The sequence below is a fragment of the Salvelinus namaycush genome, unplaced genomic scaffold (genome assembly GCF_016432855.1).
Source record: "Salvelinus namaycush isolate Seneca unplaced genomic scaffold, SaNama_1.0 Scaffold30, whole genome shotgun sequence".
NCBI lineage: Eukaryota > Metazoa > Chordata > Actinopteri > Salmoniformes > Salmonidae > Salvelinus > Salvelinus namaycush.
This window is the reverse complement of record NW_024059897.1, coordinates 580,229-606,246: the sequence shown is the minus strand read 5'-3', so window position 1 is coordinate 606,246 and position 26,018 is coordinate 580,229. Positions and strand designations below refer to the sequence as shown.

At 42.9% G+C, this 26,018-nt stretch overlaps 1 long non-coding RNA gene across 1 annotated transcript; it reads right to left on the bottom strand.

Annotated features, from left to right (window-relative positions):
• Window positions 1-23,774: 23,774 nt before the first annotated feature.
• Window positions 23,775-25,589, bottom strand: LOC120039799. The gene is made up of 3 exons (XR_005475502.1): window positions 25,541-25,589; window positions 24,420-24,511; window positions 23,775-23,904 (listed from the first exon to the last, which is right to left on the bottom strand). It is a non-coding gene; the product is annotated as an uncharacterized LOC120039799 (long non-coding RNA).
• Window positions 25,590-26,018: the final 429 nt, after the last annotated feature.

The window sequence follows — 26,018 nt, the reverse complement described above, 5'->3', positions numbered from 1 at the left end:
TCTGCCAAGAAGAGGCAAACAAAAGAAAAACCCACAACAAACTTAAAGACAGGAAGCAAACCAAAAAGGTAGCGCAACTAAAGGTGTTGACTCTCCACATCTATCAACACAACTGGAGCACTGGGCCAGACACTCTTAAATAGAACTTGGACCAGCTCAGGTGAAACACCTTCCCACTAACGAGATGGACAAGCCAGCACAGGTGTAACACATACTGACTAACGAGGTGACACCAATCAGTACTCCCAAGACACATTTCAGTTGAATGCATTCAGTTGTACAATCAATCAAATGTATTTATAAAGCCCTTCTTACATCAGCTGATGTCACAGAGTACTGTACAGAAACCCAGCCTAAAACCCCAAACAGCAAGCAATGCAGGTGTAGAAGCACGGTGGCTAGGAAAAACTCCCTAGAAAGACAAGAACCTAGGAAGAAACCTAGAGAGGAATCAGGCTCTCAGGGGTGGCCAGTCCTCTTCTGGCTGTGCCGAGTGGAGATTATAACAGAACATGGCCAAGATGTTCAAATGTTCATAGATGACCAGCAGGGTCAAATAACAATAATTAGTGGTTGTTGAGGGTGTAACAGGTCAGCACCTCAGGAGTAAATGTCAGTTAGCTTTTCATAGCCAATCATTCAGAGTATCTCTACAACTTCCATTTCACATAATCATCTACAATGCTTCACCTTCTACAATATAAACATGGTGTCTACTGGCTGTCAACATTTAAAAACAAGAAAAAACACGTTTCTAAATAATAATATACGATCATATTATTTTTTTCTCCTTTTTCTTTCTATAGAATCCTAGAACTCACTATCTTCTAGAACTCTCGTCTTCCTAAAAACTCACTAGCTTCTAGAACTCTCGTCTTCCTAAAACTCACTAGCTTCTAGAACTCTCGTCTTCCTAAAACTCAATAGCTTCTAGAACTCTCGTCTTCCTAAAACTCACTAACTTCTAGAACTCTCGTCTTCCTAAAACTCAATAGCTTCTAGAACTCTCGTCTTCCTAAAACTCACTAACTTCTAGAACTCTCGTCTTCCTAAAACTCAATAGCTTCTAGAACTCTCGTCTTCCTAAAACTCACTAGCTTCTAGACCTCTCGTCTTCCTAAAACTCACTAGCTTCTAGAACTCTCGTCTTCCTAAAACCTACTAGCTTCTAGAACTCTCATCTTCCTAAAACTCACTAGCTTCTAGAACTCTCATCTTCCTAAAACTCACTAGCTTCTAGAACTCTCGTCTTCCTAAAACTCAATAGCTTCTAGAACTCTCGTCTTCCTAAAACTCACTAGCTTCTAGCTTCTTCTCCTCACTGTGGAGCTTCTCTCTCTTTTCAGGGATCACTCAATAGGCATGTTGTTGCATATAAAGTCCCCAATGTCATGCTCTAGTACATTTGGGTTGGCACATCTGAGAATGAACCCTGATATTATAAAAGCAGGGTAACAATGTCAATATAAATGTACCCAAAAATGTCAAGTTGGTTGCATGAATAACTATGATTAGTAAATGTTACATGATTGTAAATATGAAATATCAAAACCAAATATTCACCCCTTTGTTAATATGTATTGTCAATAGTTCACTTAATGGTGAGGCATGGAATAATAAAACATGTATCTTTTGTCAGGCTGGATGTTTGAATATATGAGGTGATTTGAGTCATGCTTCTTCAGTAGTGGAATAAAGACAATTAGCACTTGAATGTTGTCAAGAAATACTGGAGTGGTCAGATTGTTAAAATTGATTATAGGTGTATCGGCTGCAAGTACGTTGAAATTAAGCAGTTTAAGTCATTGAAAAAAATCGACCCGAAAAGACATCTTTTCAACTTTCACTTTCAACTACAACCGAACATATACTGGACAGAACATATACTGGACAGAACATATACTGGACTTCGGGTATAGTCTTATTTTCAACGTCTTTTGAATGACATTTTGCTAAATGGGAATAGTGCAATGTCAAAACACAGTTTTAACGTGTCCAAATCAATAACCAATATGCAGAAACAGTTTGAAGTGTTGCATTTTGATTCAAGTGGGTCACCAACGTGGTAAACAGCTAGCTACATTGTGATTCCAGTGGGTCACCAACGTGGTAAACAGCTAGCTACATTGTGATTCCAGTGGGTCACCAACGTGGTAAACAGCTAGCTACATTGTGATTCCAGTGGGTCACCAACGTGGTAAACAGCTAGCTACATTGTGATTCCAGTGGGTCACCAACGTGGTAAACAGCTAGCTACATTGTGATTCCAGTGGGTCACCAACGTGGTAAACAGCTAGCTACATTGTGATTCCAGTGGGTCACCAACGTGGTAAACAGCTAGCTACATTGTGATTCCAGTGGGTCACCAACGTGGTAAACAGCTAGCTACATTGTGATTCCAGTGGGTCACCAACGTGGTAAACAGCTAGCTACATTGTGATTCCAGTGGGTCACCAACGTGGTAAACAGCTAGCTACATTGTGATTCCAGTGGGTCACCAACGTGGTAAACAGCTAGCTACATTGTGATTCCAGTGGGTCACCAACGTGGTAAACAGCTAGCTACATTGTGATTCCAGTGGGTCACCAACGTGGTAAACAGCTAGCTACATTGTGATTCCAGTGGGTCACCAACGTGGTAAACAGCTAGCTACATTGTGATTCCAGTGGGTCACTAACGTGGTAAACAGCTAGCTACATTGTGATTCCAGTGGGTCACCAACGTGGTAAACAGCTAGCTACATTGTGATTCCAGTGGGTCACCAACGTGGTAAGTGTAACACAATTCTTTTTTGTTAGTCACTTTTTGTTAAATCACATAAATAGTAACTCTTTCAATACAGAGCCTGGATTTTTTCCCTGAGGGTAAAATCAATTGAACAGGGGGCAAACATTTAGGGTTCTACATTGACATTCATTAAAAAACTCCTACTACAATGTTAAAATAATCTACATTGTGACATTATTTAATTATTTAATTGATATCATGAAAAAACTCCTTCATGTATTTTCTGATGTTTGATCAGAGATCTTTTACCAGAGTATCTCTTCCCACATTGACCACAGCTATAAGGTTTCTCTCCTGTGTGTGTTCTCTGGTGCACTGTCAGATCACTAGATTGACAAAAACTCTTCCCACATTGATCACAGCTATAAGATTTCTCTCCTGTGTGTGTTCTCTGGTGTAAAGTCAGAGAGCCAGATGCAGTAAAACTCTTCCCACATTGACCACAGCTATAAGGTTTCTCTCCTGTGTGTGTTCTCTGGTGTGCAGTCAGCTGGCCAGATTGACAAAAACTCTTCCCACATTGATCACAGCTATAAGGTTTCTCTCCTGTGTGTGTTCTCTGGTGTGCAGTCAGCTGGCCAGATTGACAAAAACTCTTACCACATTGATCACAGCTATAAGGTTTCTCTCCTGTGTGTGCTCTCTGGTGCACTGTCAGTTCACTAGATTGACAAAAACTCTTCCCACATTGATCACAGCTATAAGGTTTCTCTCCTGTGTGTGTTCTCTGGTGTAATGTCAGATCACTAGATTGACAAAAACTCTTCCCACATTGATCACAGCTATAAGGTTTCTCTCCTGTGTGTGTTCTCTGGTGTAATATCAGATTGCCAGATCTAGTAAAACTCTTCCCACATTGATCACAGCTATACGGCTTCTCTCCTGTGTGTGTTCTCTGGTGTAAAGTCAGAGAGACAGATGTAGTAAAACTCTTCCCACATTGATCACAGCTATACGGTTTCTCTCCTGTGTGTGTTCTCTGGTGTAAAGTCAGAGAGCCGAATGTAGTAAAACTCTTCCCACATTGACCACAGCTATAAGGTTTCTCTCCTGTGTGTGTTCTCTGGTGTGCAGTCAGCTGGCCAGATTGACAAAAACTCTTACCACATTGATCACAGCTATAAGGTTTCTCTCCTGTGTGTGTTCTCTGGTGTAAAGTCAGAGAGCCAGATCTAGTAAAACTCTTCCCACATTGATCACAGCTATATGGTTGCACTCCTGTGTGTGTTCTCTGGTGTAAAGTCAGAGAGCCAGATGCAGTAAAACTCTTCCCACATTGACCACAGCTATAAGGTTTCTCTCCTGTGTGTGTTCTCTGGTGTAAAGTCAGAGAGCCAGATCTAGTAAAACTCTTCCCACATTGACCACAGCTATAAGGTTTCTCTCCTGTGTGTGTTCTCTGGTGCACTGTCAGATCACTAGATTGACAAAAACTCTTCCCACATTGATCACAGCTATAAGGTTTCTCTCCTGTGTGTGTTCTCTGGTGCACTGTCAGATCACTAGATTGACAAAAACTCTTCCCACATTGATCACAGCTATAAGGTTTCTCTCCTGTGTGTGTTCTTTGGTGTAAAGTCAGAGAGCCAGATGTAGTAAAACTCTTCCCACATTGATCACAGCTATAAGGTTTCTCTCCTGTGTGTATTCTCTGGTGCACTGTCAGATCTCTAGATGCACCAAAACTCTTCCCACATTGACCACAGCTATAAGGTTTCTCTCCTGTGTGGATTCTCTGATGAATTTTAATGTCTGATGAGGAGGTGAATCTCTTCCCACAGTCAGAGCAGCAGTGAGTTCTCTTCCCTGTGGATCTCTGCAGGTGTTTATTGAGGTGTTCTGATCTGGAGAGACTCTTCTCTGCCTCGTCAGCATCATAAGGTTGTTGAGGCTCCCCAGAGGATCCACGATAGTCCCGTATCTCTCCTGTGCGAACAACAAAGTCAGATGATTAAAGGCCCACAACAGTGGAAATCCACTGTAAAAGGTGATGCCAACAGCGTAGCCATGATGTTGTACAACAATTGACGTCTGTAATGAATGTTAAAATTATTTGACAATTGTCTTAAAATGAGCAAGAATAGTCATATTTTAGTAGTAACATCGATGATTGTAGGCTAGAAATAAGTTATTCATGTTGTTGAAACTAAGCACTGTGCCAGACGACTTTTGGTCTCCAATATAAGCCCCTTTCTGAGTTTAATAAAATTGCGGCACGAGGGCGATGCACATGCAATTTGGTTGTATAAACTCCTCCCTGCTAATGAGGAAACCGACAGTTATGGATGTAGTATATCTGTCTGGAGCAAAACTGGTGAGCAAAGATTTTAGTTTTTCACAGTGTATTCTGAATGTGAATGGGGGAAAACTCAGGGGAGTGCATTTCACACTACTTTGGATTATAATTGTAAGGCTCGTTTGAATGTCCTGTGTAATATAATGTTTGCTACAGTATTAAGAAATATGTTTAATTATTGAAGAATCGCGTTAATGACAGTATCTATTTGGGTGTTGTCAATAAAGTTATGATTTTTTAAATGTATTTTTAATTACATTTTTCCCCCACCTTTATTTAACCAGGTGGCCAGTTGAGAACAAGTTCTCATTCACAACTGCGACCTGGCCAAGAAAAATCAAAGCAGTGCGACAAAAAAACAACACAGAGTTACACATGGGATAAACAAAAGTACAGTCAATAACACAATAGAAAAATCTATATACAGTGTGATGGAGTAAGGAGGTAAGGCAATAAACAGGCCATGCTATGGGTGGGTGTTGCTATGGTGACCAGTGAGCTGAGTTAAGGCGGAGCTTTACCTAGCAAAGACTTATAGATGACCTGGAGCCAGTGGGTTTAGCGATGAATATGTAGCGAGGACCAGCCAACGAGAGCATACAGGTCGCAGTGGTGGGTGGTATATGGGGCTTTGGTGACAAAACGGATGACACTGTGATGGACTGCATCCAGTTCGCTGAGTAGAGTGTTGGAGGCTATTTTGTAAATGACATCGCTAAAGTCAAGGATCGGCAGGATAGTCAGTTTTACGAGGGTATGTTTGGCAGCGTGAGTGTAGGAGGTTTTGTTGTGAAATAGGAAGCATATTCTAGATTTAATTTGGGATTGGAGATGTTTAATGTGAGTCTGGAAGGAGAGTTTACAGTCTAACCAGACACCTAGGTATTTGTAGCTGTCCACATATTCTAAGTCAGAACCGTCCAGAGTAGTGATGCTAGTCGGGCGGATGAGGGCAGCGATCGGTTGAAGAGCATGCATTTAGTTTTACTAGCGTTTAAGAGCAGATGGAGGCCACGGAAGGAGAGTTGTATGACATTGAAGCTCATTTGGAGGTTTGTTAACCTGTTTGGGCTGCAGGGGCAGTATTGAGTAGCCAGATAAAAGGTGCCCATTTCAAACGGCCTCGTACTCAATTCTTGCTCGTACAATATGCATATTATTATTACTATTGGATAGAAAACACTCTAGTTTCTAAAACCGTTTGAATTATATCTGTGAGTGAAACAGAACTCATTCTGCAGCAAACTTCCTGACAGGAAGTGGAAAGTCTGAAATTGAGGCTCTGTTCCAGGGGCTGCCTATTAAAGCCCTTGTTATGTATTAGTTTAGATGCACTTCATACATCTTCCACTAGATGTCGACAAGGAGTGAGAGAAGAAATGGACTGTGTAACTTGATCTGGACTCGAATTACAGCTCATGGAATGACGTGTCCTCCATTTCCTGTTTTCAGGAAGGCGCGAAGAGAAACATGGATTTGACTTCTGTTTAGCTATCGTTATAGGCGACTACTATCTCTGGCTTTGATTTTATTTGATACATGTGACCATATCATCGTAAAGTATGTTTTTTCAATATAGTTTAATCAGATTATTGAAATTTTTTCGGGAGTTTTGCCGTGTTCCGTTCTCTGACTTTGTTGACGATGAAGCGATTCGTGCCACCTGGCTAGTGCGCAAGCTAAATCGAGAGGGATAATGGACGTTCCAAATCCAAACAACGATTGTTCTTGACAAAGGACACCTTGTCCAACATTCTGATGAAAGATCAGCAAAAGTAAGAAACATTTTGTGATGCTATTTCATATATCTGTCGTACATGTGAACTAGTCGCCGACGCCCAACCTTTGGGTACTCTAGCTATACCGAAGCTGCATATCGTAATGAAGTTATTTTTAGAATTCTAACACTGCGATTTCATTAAGAACTAATGGATCTATCATTTCCTATACAACATGTATTTTTTAGTTATGTTTATGAATAGCTATTTGGTCAGAATATGTGTGTCAGAAAAAGTGTCAGGAAAATATCTGGACGTTGTGGAAAAAGTAGCTAAGTTAGCACAATGTGTAACCACTGATTTCAGCTCTAAATATGCACATTTTCGAACAAAACATAAGTGTATGTATAACCTGATGTTATAGGACTGTCATCTGATGAAGAATATCAAGGTTAGTCAAAAAATATATATCTTTTACTGGTTTGTTACGATCGCTAACTTTTGCTACTGGGAAATGGCTTGTCTTTCTGGCTATTGTGGTAAGCTAATATAACGCTATATTCTGGTTTCGCTGTAAAACACTTAATAAATCGGAAATATTGGCTGGAATCACAAGATGCCTGTCTTTCATTTGCTGTACACTATGTATTTTTCAGAAATGTTTTATGATGAGTAATTAGGTATTTGACGTTGGTGTCTGTAATTATTCTGGCTGCTTTCGGTGCAATTTCTGATTGTAGCTGCAATGTAAACTATGATTTATACCTGAAATATGCACATTTTTCGAACAAAACATAGATTTATTGAATAACATGTTATAAGACTGTCATCTGACGAAGTTGTTTGTTGGTTAGTTTGGTTGGTTCTTGGTTAGTTAGGTTGGCTTTGTGCATGCTACCTGTGCTGTGAAAAATGTCTGTCCTTCTTTGTATTTGGTGGTGAGCTAACATAAATATACGTGCTGTTTTCGCTGTAAAACATTTTAAAAATCGGACATGTTGGCTGGATTCACAAGATGTGTACCTTTCATTTGCTGTATTGGACTTGTTAATGTGTGAAAGTTAAATATTAAAAAAAATATATATTTTGAATTTCGCGCCCTGCACTTGAAGTGGCTGTTGTCATAAGTGTACCGGCGTCGGGCTGCAGCCATAAGAAGTTAACACAGTGTCCACAGAAGGGCCAGATGTATATAGAATGGTGTTGTCTGCGTCGAGGTGGATCAGAGAATCACCCGCAGCAAGAGCGACATCATTGATATATACAGAGAAAAGAGTCGGCCAGAGAATTGAACCCTGTGGTACCCCATAGAGACTACCAGAGGTCCGGACAACAGGTCCTCCGATTTGACACACTGAACTCTATCTGAGAAGTAGTTGGTGAACCAGGCGAGGCAGTCATTTGAGAAACCAAGGCTGTTGAGTCTGCCGATAAGAATGTGGTGATTGACAGAGTCGAAAGCCTTGCCTTAACCTTTATCACTAGACACCTCATAGTGAGCTACAGGTAGGAATCAGCAATGAATCCCAATAATGAGACACCTCTGGGGAGGGGTGTCAGCAACATAAAAAAAAATATTTTTGATACACTGCCGATTTTGCAGGTTTTCCTACTTACAAAGCATGTAGAGATCTGTAATTTTACACTTCAACTGTGAGAGACGGAATCTAAAACAAAAATCCAGAAAATCACATTGTATGATTAAGTAATTAATTTGCATTTTATTGCATGACATAAGAATTTGATCACCTACCAACCAGTAAGAATTCCGGCTCTCACAGACCTGTTAGTTTTTCTTTAACCTGTTTGGCGTGCAAGCCCGACGTCGGTACACTTATGACAACAGCCAGCTCAAAGTGCAGGGCGCGAAATTCAAAAGATATTTTTTTTAAATATTTAACTTTCACACATTAACAAGTCCAAGACACCAGATGAAAGGTACACATCTTGTGAATCAAGCCAACATGTCCGATTTTTAAAATGTTTTACAGGGAAGACACAATATGTAAATCTATTAGCTAACCACGTTAGCAAAAGACACCACTATTTTTACTCCATCAGTTTTTTTCTCCATCAGTACAAATTCGACCAAATAAAGATATAAATAGCCACTAACCAAGAAACAACTTCATCAGATGACAGTCTGATAACATATTTATTGTATAGCATATGTTTTGTTAGAAAAATGTGCACATTTCAGGTATAAATCATAGTTTACATTGCAGCTACAGTCAGAAATTGCACCGAAAGCAGACAGAAAAATTACAGACACCAACGCCAAATAACTAAATACTCATCATAAAACATTTCTGAAAAATACATAGTGTACAGCAATTGAAAGACAGGCATCTTGTGATTCCAGACAATATTTCCGATTTATCAAGTGTTTTACAGCGAAAACACAATATAGCGTTATATTAGCGTAGCCACAATAGCCAGAAACACTTGGGCGCCGACGACCAGTTCACATGCACGACAGATATTAGAAATAGCATCATAAAATGTTTCTTACTTTTGGTGATCTTCCGTCAGAATGTTGGACAAGGTGTCCTTTGTCCAGAACAGTCGTTGTTTGGATCTGGAACGGCAAATTTCTCTCTTCATTTAGCATGGGCACTTGCCAAGTGGCACGGATCTCTCCAACGTCAACAAAGTCAGAGAACGGAACACGGCAAAACTCCCGAACAAATTTCAATAATCTGATTAAACTATATTGAAAAAACATACTTTACGATGATATGGTCACATGTATCAAATAAAATCTAAACCGGAGATGTTAGTCGTCCATAACGACAGCTAAACAGAAGGCAAATCCATGTCCCCTTCCGCGCGCTCCAGAAACAGGAAATGGACGGTCACGTCATACAAAGAGCTTTAATTCCACCTCAGATCAAGATAAACACGAAATTTCTTCTCTCACCGCCTCTTGACAACCAGGGGAAGGTGTATGAAGTGTACGTAGACTCTTACGTATCATGCCCATGTATAGGCAGGAAGTTGAACAGAGCATCGATTTCTGACATTCCACTTCCTGGTCAGGAAATGTGCTGCAGAATGAGTTCTGTTTCACTCAGAGAAATAATTCAAACGGTTTTAGAAACTAGAGAGTGTTTTCTATCCAATAGTAATAATAATATGCATATTGTACGAGCAAGAATTGAGTACGAGGCCGTTTGAAATGGGCACGATTTAACTGGCTACTCAATACTGCCCCTTGCAGCCATAAGAAGTTAACTTTTTCTCAATAGGGGGTGCTGTTGGGACTTTGTAATAATTACGTTCCCAAATTAAACTGCCTCGTACTCAATTCTTCTTCTTTCTTCTGTGAAACAGAACTCATTCTGCAGCACATTTCCTGTCAGGAAGTGAGATTTCTGAAATCGAGGTCCCTGTTCTAGGGTCAGTTTATAAGTCCCCATGCAAGCTATGGGGCTACATGCACTGCATACGCCTTCCTCTAGATGTCAGTAAGCGGTGAGAATTTGAATGGACTGGATTGCAACATCTGGGACACTATAAAGGCTCATGGAACGGAAGTACCGTTCTTTTCAACGGGGCGCCTGGCGCAAGAGGGACATCACAATGGCGTCCTGAAAAGCTTTCGTTTTAGCAGTTCTGTATCTCCGGCTCTGATTTAATTTGATTTTTGTCTTAAAAACTTCATAAGGTAGTTAATTTAAAACGACTTATAGCAGTTTATATCAGTTTATTGCGATTTTCTGGGGTTTCTTTGTCACACGAGTTGGACACCTCTCAGGTGGAGGGCTAGCATTAGCTGCTATTTCTACAGGAGAAGAGGACATCTTTCAACCAAAAGACGATTGTTCTGGAGAAAGGACACCTTGCCCAAGATTCTGATGGAAGCTCAGCAAATAGTAAGCAATCTTTATGTTGTTAATTCGTATTTATGTTGACAAATGTCAAATAATAATTCCGCCATGAATTTCGGTGCGGTCTCGCTTTAGCGCACGCTGTATGTTGAAGTAACGTTAATTTTAAAAATGTAACACAGCGATTGCATTAAGAACTAATTTGTCTTTCATTTGCTGTCCAACCTGTATTTTTTAGTCAAGTTTTGGATTAGTTGCTGATTAGAATAGGTGCCTCTCCAAAGATTTCTCCCGACATTTTCTGGGCAGCTTGGCAACTTTTCTCATTGTATAACCACGATTTGTGCCACTAAATATGCACATTTTCGAACAAACTCTATATGCATTGTGTAATATGATGTTATAGGACTGTCATCTGAAGAATTCTGAGAAGGTTAGTGAAAAAATTAATATATTTTGGTGGTTTATACGTTATCGCTATTTTTGGCTTGAATCAATGCTGTTGTGATGTTTGCTATTGTGGTAAGCTAATATAACGCTATATTGTGTTTTCGCTGTAAAACACTTAGAAAATCTGAAATATTGGCTGGATTCACAAGATCTGTGTCTTTCATTTGCTGTACGCTGTGTATTTTTAAGAAATGTTTTATAATGAGTAATTAGGTAATACACGATGGTCTCTAGTCATTCTAGTTGCTTTGGTGAGAGTTGTGATGGTGGCTGCAATGGTAAACTATGATTTATACCTGAAATATGCACATTTTTCTAACAAAACATATGCTATACAATAAATATGTTATCAGACTGTCATCTGAGGAAGTTGTTTCTTGGTTAGTGGCTATTTATATCTTTATTTGGTCAAAATTGTGATAGCTACCTATGCAGGAAAAAAATGGTGGACAAAAAAAGTTGTGTCTTTTGCTAACGTGGTTAGCTAATAGATTTACATAGTGCCTTCCCTGTAAAAACATTTTAAAAATCAGAAATGATGGCTGGATTCACAAGATGTGTATCTTTCATCTGGTGTCTTGGACTTGTGATTTAATGATATTTAGATGCTACTATTTACTTGTGACGCTATGCTAGGCTATGCTAGTCAGCTTTTTTACTGGTGGGGGTGCTCCCGGATCCGGGTTTGGGAGGAACTAGAAGTTAAACTATCACTATGACATCATGGATGAATTCTAGAATATACTATATATCCTAGAAACCTGGTTAAACTATCATTATGACATCATGGATGAATTCTAGAATATACTATATATCCTAGAAACCTGGTTAAACTATCATTATGACATCATGGATGAATTCTAGAATATACTATATATCCTAGAAACCTGGTTAAACTATCATTATGACATCATGGATGAATTCTAGAATATACTATATATCCTAGAAACCTGGTTAAACTATCATTATGACATCATGGATGGAGGAAGAAGAAGTTAAGAAGCCCTCCTGTTCCCCACTCATTACCTGTATTAACTGCACCTGTTTGAACTCGTTACCTGTATAAAAGACACCTGTCCACACACTCAAACAGACTCCAACCTTTCCACAATGGCCAAGACCAGAGAGCTGTGTAAGGACATCAGTGATACAATTGTAGACCTGCACAAGGCTGGGATGGGCTACAGGACAATAGGCAAGCAGCTTGGTGAGAAGGCAACAACTGTTGGCGCAATTATTAGAAAATGGAAGAAGTTCAAGATGATGGTCAATCACCCTCGGTCTGGGGCTCCATGCAAGATCTCACCTCGTGGGGCATCAATGATCATGAGGAAGGTGAGGGATCAGCTCAGAACTACACGGCAGGACCTGGTCAATGACCTGAAGAGAGCTGGGACCACAGTCTCAAAGAAAACCATTAGTAACACACTACGCAGTCATGGATTAAAATCCTGCAGCGCACGCAAGGTCCCCCTGCTCAAGCCAGCGCATGTCCAGGCCCGTCTGAAGTTTGCCAATGACCATCTGGATGATCCAGAGGAGGAATGGGAGAAAGTCATGTGGTCTGATGAGACAAAAATAAAGCTTTTTGGTCTAAACTCCACTCGCCGTGTTTGGAGGAAGAAGAAGGATGAGTACAACCCTAAGAACACCATCCCAACTGTGAAGCATGGAGGTGGAAACATCATTCTTTGGGGATGCTTTTCTGCAAAGGGGACATGACGACTGCACCGTATTGACGGGAGGATGGATGAGCCCATGTATTGCGAGATCTTGGCCGACAACCTCCTTCCCTCAGTAAGAGCATTGAAGATGGGTCATGGCTGGGTCTTCCAGCATGACAACGACCCGAAACACACAGCCAGGGCAACTAAGGAGTGGCTCCGTAAGAAGCATCTCAAGGTCCTGGAGTGGCCTAGCCAGTCTCCAGACCTGAACCCAATAGAAAATCTTTGGAGGGAGCTGAAAGTCCGTATTGCCCAGCGACAGCCCCAAAACCTGAAAGATCTGGAGAAGGTCTGTATGGAGGAGGAGTGGGCCAAAATCCCTGCTGCAGTGTGTGCAAACCTGGTCAAGAACTACAGGAAACGTATCTCTGTAATTGCAAACAAAGATTTCTGTACCAAATATTAAGTTCTGCTTTTCGGATGTATCAAATACTTATGTCATGCAATAAAATGCAAATTAATTACTTAAAAATCATACAATGTGATTTTCTGGATTTTTGTTTTAGATTCCGTCTCTCACAGTTGAAGTGTACCTATGATACAAATTACAGACCTCTACATGCTTTGTAAGTAGGAAAACCTGCAAAATCGTCAGTGTATCAAATACTTCTTCTCCCCACTGTATAGTGTTTTATGACAAACCGTTTTTTACAAATCCGTCAAGACACCAACTTAGACTTTACCGTGAAATGCTTTACTTACAAGCCCTTAACCAACAGTGCAGTTCAAGAAGAAGAAAACGTTTACCAAGTAGACTAAAATAAAAAGTAATAATACAAAGTAACACAATGAGAATAACAATAACGAGGCTATATACAGGGGGCACCGGTACTGAGTCAGTGTGGAGGTTATATACAGGGGGCACCGGTACTGAGTCAGTGTGGAGGCTATATACAGGGGGCACCGGTACAGAGTCAGTGTGGAGGTTATATACAGGGGGCACCGGTACCGAGTCAGTGTGGAGGCTATATACAGGGGGTACCGGTACCGAGTCAGTGTGGAGGCTATATACAGGGGGCACCGGTACAGAGTCAATGTGGAGGCTATATACTGGGGGCACCGGTACCGAGTCAGTGTGGAGGCTATATACAGGGGGCACCGGTACAGAGTCAGTGTGGAGGCTATATACAGGGGGCACCGGTACTGAGTCAGTGTGGAGGTTATATACAGGGGGCACCGGTACCGAGTCAGTGTGGAGGCTATATACAGGGGGCACCGGTACCGAGTCAGTGTGGAGGCTATATACAGGGGGCACCGGTACCGAGTCAGTGTGGAGGCTATATACAGGGGGCACCGGTACTGAGTCAGTGTGGAGGCTATATACAGGGGGCACCGGTACAGAGTCAGTGTGGAGGCTATATACAGGGGGCACCGGTACTGAGTCAATGTGGAGACTATATACAGGGGGCACTGGTACCAAGTCAGTGTGGAGGCTATATACAGGAGGCACCGGTACCGAGTCAGTGTGGAGGCTATATACAGGGGGCACCGGTACAGAGTCAATGTGGAGGCTATATACAGGGGGCACCGGTACCGAGTCAGTGTGGAGGCTATATACAGGGGGCACTGGTACCAAGTCAGTGTGGAGGCTATATACAGGAGGCACCGGTACCGAGTCAGTGTGGAGGCTATATACAGGGGGCACCGGTACTGAGTCAATGTGGAGGCTATATACAGGAGGCACCGGTACCGAGTCAGTGTGGAGGCTATATACAGGGGGCACCGGTACAGAGTCAATGTGGAGGCTATATACAGGGGGCACCGGTACCGAGTCAGTGTGGAGGCTATATACAGGGGGCACCGGTACAGAGTCAGTGTGGAGGCTATATACAGGGGGCACCGGTACTGAGTCAGTGTGGAGGTTATATACAGGGGGCACCGGTACCGAGTCAGTGTGGAGGCTATATACAGGGGGCACCGGTACAGAGTCAGTGTGGAGGCTATATACAGGGGGCACCGGTACTGAGTCAGTGTGGAGGCTATATACAGGGGGCACCGGTACTGAGTCAATGTGGAGACTATATACAGGGGGCACTGGTACCAAGTCAGTGTGGAGGCTATATACAGGAGGCACCGGTACCGAGTCAGTGTGGAGGCTATATACAGGGGGCACCGGTACCGAGTCAGTGTGGAGGCTATATACAGGGGGCACCGGTACCGAGTCAGTGTGGAGGCTATATACAGGGGGCACCGGTACTGAGTCAGTGTGGAGGCTATATACCGGGGGCACTGGTACTGAGTCAGTGTGGAGGCTATATACAGGGGGCACCGGTACTGAGTCAGTGCGCAGGGTTACAGGCTAGTTGAGGTCATCTGTACATGAAGGTAGGGGAGTGTAGTGACTATGCATAGGTAACAAACAACCAGCGAGTAGCAGCAGTGCACAAAAGGGAGGGGGGTGGTCAATGTAAATTGTCCGGTGGCGTTTTTATGAATTGTTCAGCAGTCTTATGGCTTGGGGGTAGAAGCTGTTGAGGAGGCTTTTGGTCCTAGACTTGGCGCTGCGGTACCACTTGCCGTGCGGTAGCAGAGAGAACAGTCTATACTTCTAACAGTCTATACTCCAGTCACTTGGGTGACTGGAGTCTCTGACAATTTTGTGGGCTTTCCTCTGACACGCCTATTATATAGGTCCTGGATGGCAAATTATTCTGAATTGATATGAAAGTACAGCGATTTATGTTTCCAGAAATGTATCACAATTGAGAATGGATTCACATTTAGATGGAATATTTGACTATTTTAGCTGCCAGAGCCAGTCTACCTCTGAAAATAACATACAGTCATTGGACCTTGAGGAGTAACGGGGGCAGCAATCAGCAGTAGAAACAATAACAAAGCGTACTCCCTGCCTGTTTCGGTAAAAAGCTGAGGGATGGTGCTGGAGAAATGCAACGATCCATGATATCAACATTCTAGTTTTAACCATGTTTAGAGGATATACAGTGTTTGTTTATATTTACTGACAAACATTGGAGATAATATAAGCTTATATATTGGGTTCTGATGGGGTACAACAGTTGAACTAAGCTCATGAGGCATTTATAAGTGAATTCTTAAAGAAACAGATGGGTACATATCATTAATGTATAAGTCCCAAAATGGATGTAACAACTGCTGATTGCCCCTTTAAGACTACATATTGGGCTAATCTAATAGGAGATATTGAGGACTACAGTATTTCAGGTATTGTCATTAGATGCATTTGATCAATTGTTAACGTTTTGTTGATGGTCCACTCTTGATGTTCTACACGTTACAGTGTAGCTTCAGCCATTCCTACAGAACAACATTACAGTGTAGAACCCCTTTACTGCATATTGGTTCAACGACTGCAGAGACGGTACTTACTGGTGTTAAACAGATCTCCAACCTCCTCTTCTTCCTCCAATGTGACAGTCATCTCCCCCTCCTCCTCTTTCACTCCAAAAACTGCATCCTCCTCTTTGACTGTAACATCCTCCTCCTCTTTCACTCTGAACGCGTCTTCCTCTTCTTTCACTGAAACGTCATTCTCTTCTTCTTTCACGGTAACAGCCTCACCCTCTACTTGTTTTTGTATTGTAACAGCCTCCTCTTCGTCCTCCTCTTTCACGAAAGCTTCTTTCTCTGTCCAGCAGATCTCATCTTCTTTATCAGGAGGAGAGTAGCTTAGTGAACTCATGGTCGGAGATGTTAGCTAGCTAGCATTAGCGACTAGCTTAGTTCTAAGCTAACTTAGCAAACCAGCTAGCTGACAAACAACGTAAATATATAATTGAATGGGCCAACAAGTACATACGACAGAAGTGTGTTTAAAACACATCGACTAATATACACCAAAACAGTGTAAAGAGGGTGAATGTTGTAGCTATGTTTGCTAGAAAGCTACGGAGGTGTCTGACTAGCTGTTGTTGTTGAAGGAGCGTCCCGTCCACTAGATTATACGTCACACTGGCAGCGTCGCCTGAACCTAAAAGACGCACATCGCCATCTGCTGACTGGAGTGGGTAACGCAGTTGAGGAACCAAAAGTTTATTATTCATTTATTTAATAAAAGTTTAATATTATATTAAGTCGTTCAATGAGAAGCATGTGTTGATTGAATCGTGTTTAATGAGTGAGAGTTTAAAACAAACTTTACACCACTACACATTTGCATTGAACCATACTTCTGACATGGATAATTTTGACCCCAGAGGCATATCTTTTATCATAGCCAAAATGTGGTTTATTCAATTGTTCCAATTTTTCATGACTTTGTCAATCAACTTGTTCTTAATAAATCTAAATCATGGTTTAGTGTTTCTGTATCAAATTGACTTTTAACAAATTCAAATCCTTTGGAGTCATTTTGACCCCAGCCAAAAGCACCTTTGATAAATAGGACGTTTATTTCAAATACAAATACAAATACACCTTTGATAAATAGGACGTTTATTTCAAATCAAATAACATTTCATTGGTCACCTACACATGTTTAGCAGATATTATTGTGGGTGTAGTGAAATGCTTGTGTTTCTAGCCCCGACAGTGCAGTAATATCTAACAAGTTGGCTAACCATTTCACAACATATACCCAATACACATACATCTAAGTATTTGAATCTAGGTTTCTCTGTAGACATGATCAATCCCACCAGAGGGTGGAGGGGCACCTGTATCAGTGGTTTTGACCAGATAGACACCTGCAGATATAGTGCCTCCCATGTATTCTCCCAAGATTGGATTTTTCTATACCACGTATCACATGACTGTGTACAAAACTGCCAACGGAAGAAAACTCTGCCAGCGGTAGAAAACTCTACCAGGGGTATACAGTGCATTCGTTAAGTATTCAGACCCTTCACTTTCTCCACATTTTGTTACATTAAAGCCTTATTCTAAAATGGAAGATTTTTTCCCTCATCAATCTACAAACAATACCCCATAATGACATCACAATACCCCATAATGACATCACAATATCCCATTATGACATCACAATACCCCATAATGACAAACCAAAAACAGGTTTTTAGACATTTTTTGCACAAATATTTACTTAAGTATTCAGACCCTTTACTATGAAATTGAGCTCAGATGCATCCTGATTCCATTGATCATCCTTGAGATGTTTCTACAACTTGATTGGAGTCAACCTGTGGTAAATTCAATTGATTGGACATGATTCGGAAAGGCACACACCTGTCTGTATAAAGTCCCACAGGTAACCAAGCCACGAGGTCAAAGGATTTGTCCGTAGAGCTCTGAGACAGTATTGTGTCGAGGCACAGATCTGGGGAAGGGTACCAAAACATTTCTGCAGCATTGAAGGTCCCCAAGAACACAGTGGCCTCCATCATACTTAATGGAAGAAGTTTATTATTATTATTTGTGGTCTGAATCCGTGGAGCTGCAGGGATTTGTAGTCTTAGTGGCCTCCATCATACTTAATGGAAGAAGTTTATTATTATTATTATTTGTAGTCTTGCATGTCATCTACTTTGATGCTAATAAGCATTTACAAATAAGGTTTATTACGGATCCCCATTAGTTCCTGCCAAGGCAGCAGCTACTCTTCCTGGGGTTTATTAAGGATCCCCATTAGTTCCTGCCAAGGCAGCAGCTACTCTTCCTGGGGTTTATTATGGAGCCCCATTAGTTCCTGCCACCCTCCCCTAACCCGGACGACGCTGGGCCAATTGGGCGCCGCCCTATGAGACTCCCGATCACAGCCGGTTGTGATACAGCCTGGATTAGAACCAGGGACTGTAGTGACGCCAATGACAAGCACACCCATAACATGATGCAGCCACCACCATGCTTGAAAATATGAAGAGATGGTAGTCAGTGATGTGTTGGATTTGCCCCAAACATAACAGTTTGTATTCAGGATAAAAAGTTAATTTCTTTGCCACATTGTTTTGCATTATTACTTTAGTGCCTCATTGCAAACAGGATAAATGTTTTGGCATATTTTTTTCTGTACAGGCTTCTTTCTTTTCACTCTGTCATTGAGGTTAGCATTGTGGAGTAACTACAATGTTGTTGATCCATCCTCAGTTTTCTCCTATCACAACCATTAAACATTGTAACTATTTTAAAGTCACCATTGGCTTCATGGTGAAATCCCTGAGCGGTTTCCTTGCTCTCCAGCAACTGAGTTAGGAAGGACGCCTGCATCTTTGTAGTGACTGGTTGTATTGATACATCATCTAAAGTGTCATTAATAAGTTCACCAATGATGCTCAAAGGGATATTCACCAATAGGTGTCTTTCGTTGCGAGGCATTAGACAACCTACCTGGTCTTTGTGGTTGAATCTGTGTTTGAAATTCACTGCTCGACTGAGGGCCATTACAGATAATTGTATGTGTGGGGTACAGAGATGAGGTAGTCATTCAAAAATCATGTTAAACACTATTATTGCACACAGAGTGAGTCCCTGCAACTTATTATGTGACTTGTTAAGCAACATCTTTACTCCTGAACTTATTTAGGCTTTTAATTACATTTGTAAACATTTCCAAAAACATAATTCCACTTTGACATTATGGGGTATTGAATCCATTATATATTCAGGCTGTAACACAACAACATGTGGGACCAGTCAAGCGGTGTGAATAGTTTCTGAAGTCTCTGTATATATAAAACTCCCCCCACCCAGCAATCTAATAGCATCAGTAAAATCTGTTGAAATAAAACCACAGATACCTAACATAGTACAATCTAATAGCATCAGTCAAATCTGTTGAAATAAAACCACAGATAAATATACCTAACATAGTACAATCTAATAGCATCAGTAAAATCTGTTGAAATAAAACCACAGATAAATATGTACAGATCTGTTGGATAAACCTTCAGAAATAGTTACACATTATAGAGATCCATTCATGGATGTACAGGTCTGTTGGATAAACCTTCAGAAATAGTTACACATTATAGAGATCCATTCATGGATGTACAGGTCTGTTGGATAAACCTTCAGAAATAGTTACACATTATAGAGATCCATTCATGGATGTACAGGTCTGTTGGATAAACCTCCAGAAATAGTTACACATTATAGAGACCCATTCCTGGATGTACAGGTCTGTTGGATAAACCTTCAGAAATGTCCGCTGCTGATTTCTTCCAGGTGTCCATAGCGGACACCCTGGTCCTGTGAATCCTGGCCGTGGACAAATTCTCAGTCAGAAACATAAGTCAGAACACAGCCTCTCTATTCTCTCGTGTGTTTTCAGGTCCTCTGACTGGGAAAATGTCTTTTCACAATGAGAGCAGTGGTATGTCTTCTCCTCCTGTGTATTAGTATGTTGGAAAGGCTTCTCTCCTGTGTGTGTTCTCTCATGCTTTTTCAGAGTCCCTGACCACCTAAAACTCTTTCCACACTGGGAACAGTGGTAGGGCATTTCTCCTGTGTGTATTCTCTCATGCTTTTTCAGAGTCCCTGACCACCTAAAACTCTTTCCACAGTGAGAACAGTGATACGGCTTTTCTCCTGTGTGTATTCTCTCATGCGTTTTCAGACTCCCTGACCACCTAAAACCCTTTCCACAGTGAGAACAGTGATACAGCTTCTCTCCTGTGTGTGTTCTCTCATGCGTTTTCAGACTCCTTGACCACCTAAAACTCTTTCCACAGTGAGAACAGTGATACGGCTTTTCTCCTGTGTGTATTCTCTCATGCGTTTTCAGGACCCATAACCACCTAAAACTCTTTCCACAGTGAGAACAGTGATAAGGCTTTTCTCCTGTGTGTTTTCTCTCATGCGTTTTCAGACTCCCTGACCACCTAAAACTCTTTCCACAGTGGGAGCAGTGGTGTTGGTTAGGCATCTCTGGGTCTGTTTCCTCTGAGGAACTCTTCCCGCTGTCAGAGTCTGGTCTCTCTCCTGCCAAAAGACAAACAGATTATTTAGTTAAACAGAGAGACCTGAATGAAGCCTGTATTAAATAAAATTGTCTTCCTATGAGGTTTAATCTAGACTAGATCCCTCAATAACCTGAGGTCAGTCTTCACAACATTACATCATTAAAAATATACTTGGTGACGGTGAGATTTAAAAACAAATGATGTACATTTACATTTAAGTCATTTAGCAGACGCTCTTATCCAGAGCGACTTACAAATTGGTGCATTCACCTTATGACATCCAGTGGAACAGCCACTTTACAATAGTGCATCTAAATCTTTTAAGGGGGGGGGTGGGTGAGAAGGATTACTTTATCCTATCCTAGGTATTCCTTAAAGAGGTGGGGTTTCAGGTGTCTCCGGAAGGTGGTGATTGACTCCGCTGTCCTGGCGTCGTGAGGGAGTTTGTTCCACCATTGGGGGGCCAGAGCAGCGAACAGTTTTGACTGGGCTGAGCGGGAACTGTACTTCCTCAGTGGTAGGGAGGCGAGCAGGCCAGAGGTGGATGAACGCAGTGCCCTTGTTTGGGTGTAGGGCCTGATCAGAGCCTGGAGGTACTGAGGTGCCGTTCCCCTCACAGCTCCGTAGGCAAGCACCATGGTCTTGTAGCGGATGCGAGCTTCAACTGGAAGCCAGTGGAGAGAGCGGAGGAGCGGGGTGACGTGAGAGAACTTGGGAAGGTTGAACACCAGACGGGCTGCGGCGTTCTGGATGAGTTGTAGGGGTTTAATGGCACAGGCAGGGAGCCCAGCCAACAGCGAGTTGCAGTAATCCAGACGGGAGATGACAAGTGCCTGGATTAGGACCTGCGCCGCTTCCTGTGTGAGGCAGGGTCGTACTCTGCGGATGTTGTAGAGCATGAACCTACAGGAACGGGCCACCGCCTTGATGTTAGTTGAGAACGACAGGGTGTTGTCCAGGATCACGCCAAGGTTCTTAGCGCTCTGGGAGGAGGACACAATGGAGTTGTCAACCGTGATGGCGAGATCATGGAACGGGCAGTCCTTCCCCGGGAGGAAGAGCAGCTCCGTCTTGCCGAGGTTCAGCTTGAGGTGGTGATCCGTCATCCACACTGATATGTCTGCCAGACATGTAGGGATGCGATTCGCCACCTGGTCATCAGAAGGGGGAAAGGAGAAGATTAGTTGTGTGTCGTCTGCATAGCAATGATAGGAGAGACCATGTGAGGTTATGACAGAGCCAAGTGACTTGGTGTATAGCGAGAATAGGAGAGGGCCTAGAACAGAGCCCTGGGGGACACCAGTGGTGAGAGCACGTGGTGAGGAGACAGATTCTCGCCACGCCACCTGGTAGGAGCGACCTGTCAGGTAGGACGCAATCCAAGCGTGGGCCGCGCCGGAGATGCCCAACTCGGAGAGGGTGGAGAGGAGGATCTGATGGTTCACAGTATCGAAGGCAGCCGATAGGTCTAGAAGGATGAGAGCAGAGGAGAGAGAGTTAGCTTTAGCAGTGCGGAGCGCCTCCGTGATACAGAGAAGAGCAGTCTCAGTTGAATGACTAGTCTTGAAACCTGACTGATTTGGATCAAGAAGGTCATTCTGAGAGAGATAGCGGGAGAGCTGGCCAAGGACGGCACGTTCAAGAGTTTTGGAGAGAAAAGAAAGAAGGGATACTGGTCTGTAGTTGTTGACATCGGAGGGATCGAGTGTAGGTTTTTTCAGAAGGGGTGCAACTCTCGCTCTCTTGAAGACGGAAGGGACGTAGCCAGCGGTCAGGGATGAGTTGATGAGCGAGGTGAGGTAAGGGAGAAGGTCTCCGGAAATGGTCTGGAGAAGAGAGGAGGGGATAGGGTCAAGCGGGCAGGTTGTTGGGCGGCCGGCCGTCACAAGACGCGAGATTTCATCTGGAGAGAGAGGGGAGAAAGAGGTCAGAGCACAGGGTAGGGCAGTGTGAGCAGAACCAGCGGTGTCGTTTGACTTAGCAAACGAGGATCGGATGTCGTCGACCTTCTTTTCAAAATGGTTGACGAAGTCATCTGCAGAGAGGGAGGAGGGGGGGGGAGGGGGAGGAGGATTCAGGAGGGAGGAGAAGGTGGCAAAGAGCTTCCTAGGGTTAGAGGCAGATGCTTGGAATTTAGAGTGGTAGAAAGTGGCTTTAGCAGCAGAGACAGAAGAGGAAAATGTAGAGAGGAGGGAGTGAAAGGATGCCAGGTCCGCAGGGAGGCGAGTTTTCCTCCATTTCCGCTCGGCTGCCCGGAGCCCTGTTCTGTGAGCTCGCAATGAGTCGTCGAGCCACGGAGCGGGAGGGGAGGACCGAGCCGGCCTGGAGGATAGGGGACATAGAGAGTCAAAGGATGCAGAAAGGGAGGAGAGGAGGGTTGAGGAGGCAGAATCAGGAGATAGGTTGGAGAAGGTTTGAGCAGAGGGAAGAGATGATAGGATGGAAGAGGAGAGGGTAGCGGGGGAGAGAGAGCGAAGGTTGGGACGGCGCGATACCATCCGAGTAGGGGCAGTGTGGGAAGTGTTGGATGAGAGCGAGAGGGAAAAGGATACAAGGTAGTGGTCGGAGACTTGGAGGGGAGTTGCAATGAGGTTAGTGGAAGAACAGCATCTAGTAAAGATGAGGTCGAGCGTATTGCCTGCCTTGTGAGTAGGGGGGGAAGGTGAGAGGGTGAGGTCAAAAGAGGAGAGGAGTGGAAAGAAGGAGGCAGAGAGGAATGAGTCAAAGGTAGACGTGGGGAGGTTAAAGTCGCCCAGAACTGTGAGAGGTGAGCCGTCCTCAGGAAAGGAGCTTATCAAGGCATCAAGCTCATTGATGAACTCTCCGAGGGAACCTGGAGGGCGATAAATGATAAGGATGTTAAGCTTGAAAGGGCTGGTAACTGTGAGAGCATGGAATTCAAAGGAGGCGATAGACAGATGGGTAAGGGGAGAAAGAGAGAATGACCACTTGGGAGAGATGAGGATCCCGGTGCCACCACCCCGCTGACCAGAAGCTCTCGGGGTGTGCGAGAACACGTGGGCGGACGAAGAGAGAGCAGTAGGAGTAGCAGTGTTATCTGTGGTGATCCATGTTTCCGTCAGTGCCAAGAAGTCGAGGGACTGGAGGGAGGCATAGGCTGAGATGAACTCTGCCTTGTTGGCCGCAGATCGGCAGTTCCAGAGGCTACCGGAGACCTGGAACTCCACGTGGGTCGTGCGCGCTGGGACCACCAGATTAGGGTGGCCGTGGCCACGCGGTGTGGAGCGTTTGTATGGTCTGTGCAGAGAGGAGAGAACAGGGATAGACAGACACATAGTTGACTGTCTACAGAAGAGACTACGCTAATGCAAAGGAGATTGGAATGACAAGTGGACTACGCGTCTCGAATGTTCAGAAAGTTAAGCTTACGTAGCAAGAATCTTATTGACTAAAATGATTAAGATGATACAGTACTGCTGAAGTAGGCTAGCTGGCAGTGGCTGCGTTGTTGACTTTGTAGGCTAGCTGGCAGTGGCTGCGTTGTTGACACTACACTAGTCAAGTCGTTCCGTTGAGTGTAATAGTTTCTACAGTGCTGCTATTCGGGGGCTAGCTGGCTAGCTAGCAGTGTTGATTACGTTACGTTGCGTTAAAAGAACGACAATAGCTGGCTAGCTAACCTAGAAAATCGCTCTAGACTACACAATTATCTTTGATACAAAGACGGCTATGTAGCTAGCTATGTAGCTAGCTACGATCAAACAAATCAAACCGTTGTACTGTAATGAAATGAAATGAAAATGTGATACTACCTGTGGAGCGAAGCGGAGTGCGACCGGGTTGTTGAGTGCGGAAGTTCTATTCGGTAGACGTTGGCTAGCTGTTGGCTAGCTAGCAGTGTCTCCTACGTTAAGGACGACAAATAGCTGGCTAGCTAACCTCGGTAAATTAAGATAATCACTCTAAAACTACACACTCTAAACTACACAATTATCTTGGATACGAAGACAGCAAAGACAACTATGTAGCTAGCTAACACTACACTAATCAAGTCGTTCAGTTGAGTGTAATAGTTGCTACAGTGCTGCTATTCGGTAGACGGTTTGCCATTCTGTGAGAGTTCCAAATCTAATTTCTCAGGGAATGTCATGATGTCATAATAAGAGCTCTATAATAATAGATAATGTCATGGTTACAGGCTGAGCAGAGCTCTATAATAATAGATAATGTCATGTTTACAGGCTGAGCAGAGCTCTATAATAATAGATAATGTCATGTTTATAGGCTGAGCAGAGCGCTATAATAATAGATAATGTCATGTTTATAGGCTGAGCAGAGCTCTATAATAATAGATAATGTCATGGTTACAGGCTGAGCAGAGCTCTATAATAATAGATAATGTCATGTTTATAGGCTGAACAGAGATGGTTGTTTGCCATTCTGTGAGACAATTAATTTGTGATTTTGTGGTGGGGGGACTCTGATGGTATACACATGTTACAGTTAAGCAATAAGACCCGAGGAAGTGTGGTATATGGCCAATATAGCATGGTTAAAGACTGTCCTTAAGCACGACGCAACGCAGAGTGCCTGGATACAGCCCTTAGCCGTGGTATATTGGCCATATATCACAAACCCCTGGGGTGGATTATTGCAATTATAAACTGGTTACCAACGTAATTAGAGCAGTAAAAATACATGTTTTGTCATACCCATGGTATATGGCCTGATATACCACGGCTGTCTGCCAATCAGCATTCAGGGCTTTAATCACCCATTTTAAAATGTAGCTTTAACATTATATTATAACATAAATTCCTATAGTACAGAACAACATTTTCAAGTATAGAATTTCAGTAGCATGCTGCTTAAAAACCACACATTCATTCAAAACCTTTAGAGAGTTAGAGCCCGTTTTTAAGACAGTACTTACTGGTGGTAATCAGATCTCCTGACTCCTCTGTCAATATGACCGTTATCTCTCCCTCTTTCTCCTTCTTCACTCCAAAAACTGCCTCCTCCTCTTTCTCTTCCTCCTCCTCTTCTTTCAAGGTAACCTCCTCCTCCTCTTTCACTCTGAACGCATCTTCCTCTTCTTTCACTGAAACGTCTTTCTCTTCTTCTTTCACTTTAACAGCCTCATCCTCTACTTCTTGTTTTACTGTGACATCCTCCTCTTCCTCCTCCTCTTTCACGACAACGTTCAGCCACAGTCCTCCTTTCTCCGTCCAGCAGACCTCCTCTTCTTTAACAAGAGGGGAGTAGTTTAGTGAGCTCATGTTCGGGGATGTTAGCTAGCTAGCTATCATTAGCGACTAGGCTAGTGCTAATTTAACCAGCCAGCTACTATAGCTGACTAATACAAAATAACGTAATATTCAATTAAATAGGTTAACAAGTAGATACGACAT